The sequence below is a fragment of the Suricata suricatta genome, chromosome 3 (assembly GCF_006229205.1).
Source record: "Suricata suricatta isolate VVHF042 chromosome 3, meerkat_22Aug2017_6uvM2_HiC, whole genome shotgun sequence".
NCBI lineage: Eukaryota > Metazoa > Chordata > Mammalia > Carnivora > Herpestidae > Suricata > Suricata suricatta.
The window spans coordinates 18,872,911-18,879,296 of NC_043702.1; the positions used below are offsets into that span (position 1 = coordinate 18,872,911).

The 6,386-nt window shown below is 44.0% G+C and overlaps 1 long non-coding RNA gene across 1 annotated transcript; it reads left to right on the forward strand.

Annotated features, from left to right (window-relative positions):
• Positions 1-4,405: 4,405 nt before the first annotated feature.
• On the forward strand, positions 4,406-5,774 carry LOC115286407. The gene is made up of 3 exons (XR_003906047.1): positions 4,406-4,494; positions 4,893-4,968; positions 5,515-5,774. It is a non-coding gene; the product is annotated as an uncharacterized LOC115286407 (long non-coding RNA).
• The last annotated feature ends 612 nt before the right edge of the window (positions 5,775-6,386 follow it).

Genomic DNA, 6,386 nt, shown 5'->3' on the forward strand with positions numbered 1-6,386 from the left:
TATCTGTCTTTTTCTGATTAACTTATTTCACTTAACATAATATCTTTTAGTTCCATCCACATTGTTACAAATGGTAAGATTTCATTCTTTTTCATCACCAAGTGGTATTCCATTGTGTGTGTGTATGTGTGTGTGTGTGTGTACCACATTTTCTTTATCCATTCATCAGAGTAGGGCTCTTTCTGTAATTTGGTTATTGTTGATAGCGTTGCTATAAACACTGAAATGCACGTGCCCCTTCAAATCATCATTTTTGTATTTTTTGGATAAATTCCTAGTAAGTGCAATTGTCTCATCTTCAGAGGGTGAGGTCCGTGAGGGCAGGCTCGTCTTCTTCATCACTGTATTTTTGAGGAGGGAATGGGACAGGCCTAACATACCTGAAATATTTGAGTCTATCATGCATACTTTAGTATTTGGAGAAATTTCTATGGGTGTGAGTTGGACACGGTCTCTCAAAACTTGAGGTCTAGTTGGAAAGATAGAAAGTTTGTCAGTTGGCACTCATGATAAATACTTGAGGGAGAACAGGGTGTAGCTGGGGAAACACCCAAACAAGTCTGCAGAAGTTAGGGGAGGCTTTCCCTTGGAAAACAGAAGAACTGAGACCCAAAGAAAGTGGTAAGTAGCTGAAGAAAGAGGAGTTCTGGGCAGAGGGCATAGCATGTGCAAAAGCCTAGAGGTAGTAAAGATGCCATTTCTGAGGACCCAAGAGCTATTTGGTAAGTAACAGAGGGTGGGTAGCAAGAGATGGGATGGAGACATAGCAATGGCTAGGGCACAGCATGGTGAAGCCATACTAAATTTGCATTTCATTCTGTAGGAAATGAAGAGCTACCAAAGAGTTGTAAACAAAGAGAGGTATGATCCAGAGTTCACTTTTGAAGGATCACTCTGCCTTATGGGGAGCAAAGAGTTGGAGGGGCAAAAGTAAAGGAAGAGTAAACATTTAAGGGGTGTACTGGTAGTCCAAAGGAGCAAAAATGACAGCCTGAACAAGGAATGATGCTGTGGGGTTGGAGAGCAAGGGAATGCTCCTTAATGCTTAGGGGCAGGGTCTGGACAGAGGATTGACTATGGGGGAAAGGAGTAAAGGCCTGGAATGCTTGGTGAGACCTGGGCAGAGGTAAGGACAAGGCCCATATGACCCGGGCACGTGTAGGGTTGGGGATAGCATTCATGGAGACAGGAGAGCCAGGGGGAGAGAGGAACCACACACATCACCACCTTTGGGTCATTCCTCCTTTTCTTTTTCCCCTGGGAAATTCCAGCTGCCCTAGAGGTCCAGCACAAAGGCCGTCTCCTCCTCGAAGTTTCTTCTGGATCCTCTTCTGAGCTAGCTATAGCACTAGCAACTGGCCTGCACCCTCTGCCACTTGTGCATGATTTCTTCCAAGTTAATCTCATCTTTCCAACTAGGTTGTGTGCTCCTTGAGAGCAGAACCATATATCCCAGTGGCTGCCATGAGGCTGAGTACATGACAAACCCTCAGTCCTTGGGGACTGTGTTAATAAGGGTTCTCCAGAGACATGGAGCCAATAGGATGTGTTTGTATATAGAAAGAGATTTATTATCAGGAATTGGCTCATGCAGTTATGGTGGATGGCAAGTTCAAAATCTGCAGTGTGAGCAGGCTGGAGACCCAGAAAGAGCTATGGTGCAGATAAAGTCTGAGGGCAGTCTTCTGGAGATTTCCCTATTACTGGGGGATGCTGTTCTTTTTGTTCTATTGAGGCCCTAGACTATTTGGATGAGGCCCATTCAAATTGTGGAAGGGGATCTTCTTACTCAAAGCCTGATTTAAATGTTAATCTCATTCAAACACACCCTTTACTTATTAAAAAAGTTTTTAAAAATATTTATTTATTTTTGAGAGAGAGAGAGAGAAAGAGAAAAAAAGTGTGAGCGGGGGAAGGGCAGAGAGAGAGGGAGATACAGAATCTAAAGCAGGCTCCAGGCTCTGAGCTGTCAGCACAGAGCCCAATGTGGGGTTTGAACTCACAAGTGGTGAGATCATGACCTGAGCTTAAGTCAGACCCTTAATGGACAGAGCCACCAAGGTGCCCTTAAAATTGCCCTTTAAATTGACATCTAAATTCACCATCATAGGGATGTCATGAGTGATTTTATGCAAGTTATAATCATGCTTTTAAGCCATGTTGGTGGTCAGGTTGGCAAGGCTGTGACTTCTTGGATTTCACAGGCACATTCAGCTCAAAGAGAATAGCTGAGCCCAGAGAGGTGAAGTGATTTTCCCAAGGTCACTGAGCAAGGTAGGGTCAGAGCCAGGAGTAGTGGAATCCAAGTTTCTAGACATTCACACTTGTGTCTCTTCTATTTCTCACAATGGACAACTTGTGTGTGTGTGTGTGTGTGTGTGTGTGTGTGTGTGTGTGTGTGCCCTTGTCAGGAGGCCAGGATACCTTGTTGGAGCTGTGACTTCTAGTTTTTAATCTGGAGATTATAAAACGAAGAAAGAAGACAACTTTCTCCAGCTGTGTGTTCTTTGTTAGTGAGCTTCTAAAAACAACAATTTCGATGGAATTCAGGAAAGGTATGACACATCTTAGCCCTTCATCCAAAATATCTAGTTCCAGGTCACTGAACTGAGGCAACTCATGCCTGGGAGCCTGGGCGGTCTGGGTTTGAATAGTGAGTCCTGAGGGCAAGATAGAAACAAGTTGGAAGATGCAGGGAAGATTTAGGATCCAAACTAGAAGGTGAAGGTCACCCAAGGCCAGAGGTGCCCACCAGTCACCAGGCCTCACACAGGCCCAGAATCCAGAGTTCCAGCATGGTGTGAGTTTGGAAGTTTGGGATAAGCATAGGGAAGTTAGGTAAAGCATAAATTTAGACCAGAATACTCAGAACACATTCTGGATCAGGGAATAGCCTCTTAAATTCTCTTCCTGGGTTACTAGGATGTGACGATGGGGTCTGGGGTCCAAATGGCTTAGTTTAATTTCTCTGTGTCTGTTTCTCCATCACTCTCAGTCTTTCTCTCTGGAAGGTGCCCGCTAGCATGTGCCATTCCACTGCAGGTATCAGAGGTCTGCATGTGAGGGCTGGCTTCTTAGGGGACCCTTACTGCTCTCTTCAAACTCTCTGGGCAGCAACAAGAATTCTAAGCAGGTGGCCTATTCTTTTGCAAAGTCTTTGATGCAGTAAAATTCAGCATGATATAAGTGGACAGCCCTTTGAGGCTGTGGTAATAAAATTTGGTCTGCATAGTTTCAGAATTTGTCAAGGCAATAGAATCAGATAACAGTTATGTCTGCATGATGCCAACTACCCAGATGGAAAAGAACAATCTATTTGTCACTTTGGCCCAGTGACATTCCAGAGAGCAGACATTCCCCAACTTTTAGAATCTGTGGCACTCTAGCAACTGGATTCATTGGGCTTTCTTTCTCCTAAAACTGCTGTATGGTTGGATTTAAAGTTCTTAGCTAAAGGGATTCATATTTAGCTTAGTACAAAGGGATCGGGGGCCCCATGGGCAGTTGGGTAGTCAGTGCAGTTGAGCCACCTTGTCACAGACCCCCAGAACCACAGGTCTGGCCTTGAGTGCTATATTTCAGAGAATACTGAGTGGATAAATGCTTTTGGTACCAAGACTCTGGAAAGTGAAGAGTATGGCAACTGGGAGGCATTATTCATTTTCAGAGCATGGTGAATGTTTGGAGCTCTAATCAGTCATGATCACTTTTATAAATTTAAATTTTAGTTAGTTAACATACAGTGCACTATTGGTTTCAGAAATAGAATTCAGTGATTTATCACTTGCTTACAACACCCAGTGCTCATCAAGGCAATTGATCACTTCTCTATGCACCAGAGCACTTGTGGAAAACCAAACTGGGATCACATCAGGCAAAGGGCAAAGGCCTGGCTGGTAGGCCAGTGCCTCAGACAAACAAAAAGGAAAAACAGAAGCCTTAATGGGTGGAAGGGGGATGGGTTGGTCTTCATTTCTACTGTTCTTTTTCCGTCCACAGAATTACTCAATAATTGGATAAAAGGAGTTCTGTAGATGTTATGGATTTGGAATTTAAGAAAAAAATTTGATAGGACTCCTTGTAAATTTCAATTCAAGCTGTGTGCAGATTATTTTGGTAAGCACCGTGGCTAGTTCTCTGCTGAAGTGAAGGTCAGAGGGAGGGGTGGTAGCAGCCACAGTGTTGGTTGCCAATATTGGCATGTATTGTGGGATGGACTGGCTGGGTATTTGCAGCCTGAACCATTGAAGAGTGGAGCTTCACCCCTGCCCAACCTCTTCTCCAAACCACGTGTGGATTCAGGAATAAGAGCTGCTGGTGGACAATGGGAAAAATTCCAGGACAGAACTTTCTAGATTTAGAGTTCCTTTCTTGGTGGGAAGAGACAGGAACTTAAAAGTCCAGCCTTGGAACCACACAAACTAATACATCTGGAGACAGGAATCTCAAATACAAATATATGAGTATTAAGGAAAAAGCTGGAACAAATTAGCAGTAAGGGAGACCTGGGGCAGGAAGGAGAACTGCAAATTTGTTTTGTACTTGCCCTTGACTCACCACTGGCTGACCTAGGGCTGAGGGATGAGGAGTGGTGGGTGGGAGGTGGGGCAGGGAGGCAGTTGTTTAGAAAGAGAAGCCAGTACTATTTAAGGCTGCAAACAAATACAGCTGCAGGTCGTGGGGAAGGGCAGTCAATGACCTTGTGGATGCTGATGAACCACAGCTATAAGGACTCAGAGACAAGAGTTTGTGTCCCTGGATTGATAGAGTCTGAAGGAGGTTAAAGAGGAGAGGGTCTGGAAGCCCAGCATGAAGTCAGGTTAGCAACACTACTGAGCTGTTTCTGCCTTGCTAAGGGATAGCATTTTAGGATCTGCTGTTTGTCTGCACAGCATACCAAGGCACAACTGCAGAGAAAAGCAAGGTAGAGAACAAGAGATGACTGTTGCCAGAGTAGAGGATAAAGAAGTAAGAACTGGAAGGATTCCCAAAACCCATCTCGTCTACTCTTTGAATGTCCAGGAATAGGGGGGCTATAACGGGTGTGGGGAGGAGGGATTTTGTCCTCTGGACTTTTCTTGGGTTTTATTATGCAGAATGAAATGAGAAGAGGCTTATGTTAGGTTCACAGTGGTCCTCATTGCTTATGGCACTAACTTGAGCAACATGTCTTTGTGGGACAGAGAAAAGGTGACAAGCTATCGGCAGGGTAAATGTTGAATTGGAGCAAGCAGCAGAAAAGGCAATTTAGGAACACATGTTGGGGGGATGTCTCTGGAGCAATCCTGAGTGATCTTTCAGGACTTCATTTTTCCCTTATGTCCACAGGGAGCCTGCAGGTGGAAGGGCAGTTTGAAAAGGGTAAGGTAGGGGAAGGGGTTGACACTATTAAAAGAAGCAGCATGAGCTGGTATCCACCATGAAGATCTTTTGGGGTCTTCACTCAACAAGTGCCTTTTCTGAGGTCCTTCCACTTCCCAGTAATGCAGGGTTTCCCTCACCTCATTCTCACAGGTCATGGAGAGTACTGACTTCAGAGAGATCTAGGGGCTGGCAGATGCTGCTCCATCTAGAAGACCCTGCTAATAATCACAGCTGCATTTGCTAGACTGTTGAGTCCGGATTCTGCTACTTGTGTCAAGGCTGAGCTGGCGGCTAAAGATCACCAAGGAATGTGGTTAAAAGCAGAGTCTAAGACTCCCTCCTGGAGATCTGGATTTAGAGATTAAGGGGAGGGACCTGCAATTAATATTAAATTCTTTTTTCCTGATAAATCTAATGTGTAGTTGAGGTTGGAAACCTCTGTGTCTGAAATCATTGCTCAGAGTTGGGTTTTTACCTTCTAGAAGTTTTTGATGTAAAACAGATAGCATCAACCTAACATCTGCAGTGCTCTCAGACCATTGTAAATAATGGTAGTAAATGTTGAACAAATATGTAAGATTTATATATACATTACATAGAACTCAAAGATAAATGTATTTGTGTTACTGGAATGTCACAATCAATCTAGACAATGACAAAATACGTAGGCGTTTAACTGGAATATGCCTTCTCTTTTAATCAACACAAGGTGACCTTCCTCCCTTCCGCCATCTTTTTGGTTTGCTCAGTTTTCAAAGCAGTTTCTTTCAAAGTGGTTTCTAGGGCGTAGAAGCATAAGCCCTATGCAATGTGTAAGGGCTTTCTGGGGAGAAGAAGGACTTCAGAATCCTGTAAGGAATGGGATTTTTCAGGTTGTGTTTGTGTGTGTGTATGTGTTTGTGCATGTGCTCATGCATTCATACTTTGCGACATTCCATAGGTTTCTAGTTGTTTAACAGACATGCCTTATACTCAGCATGTAGTCTAAGAAGTGCAAGTCAAACGGGTGGCAAATCTTTCAT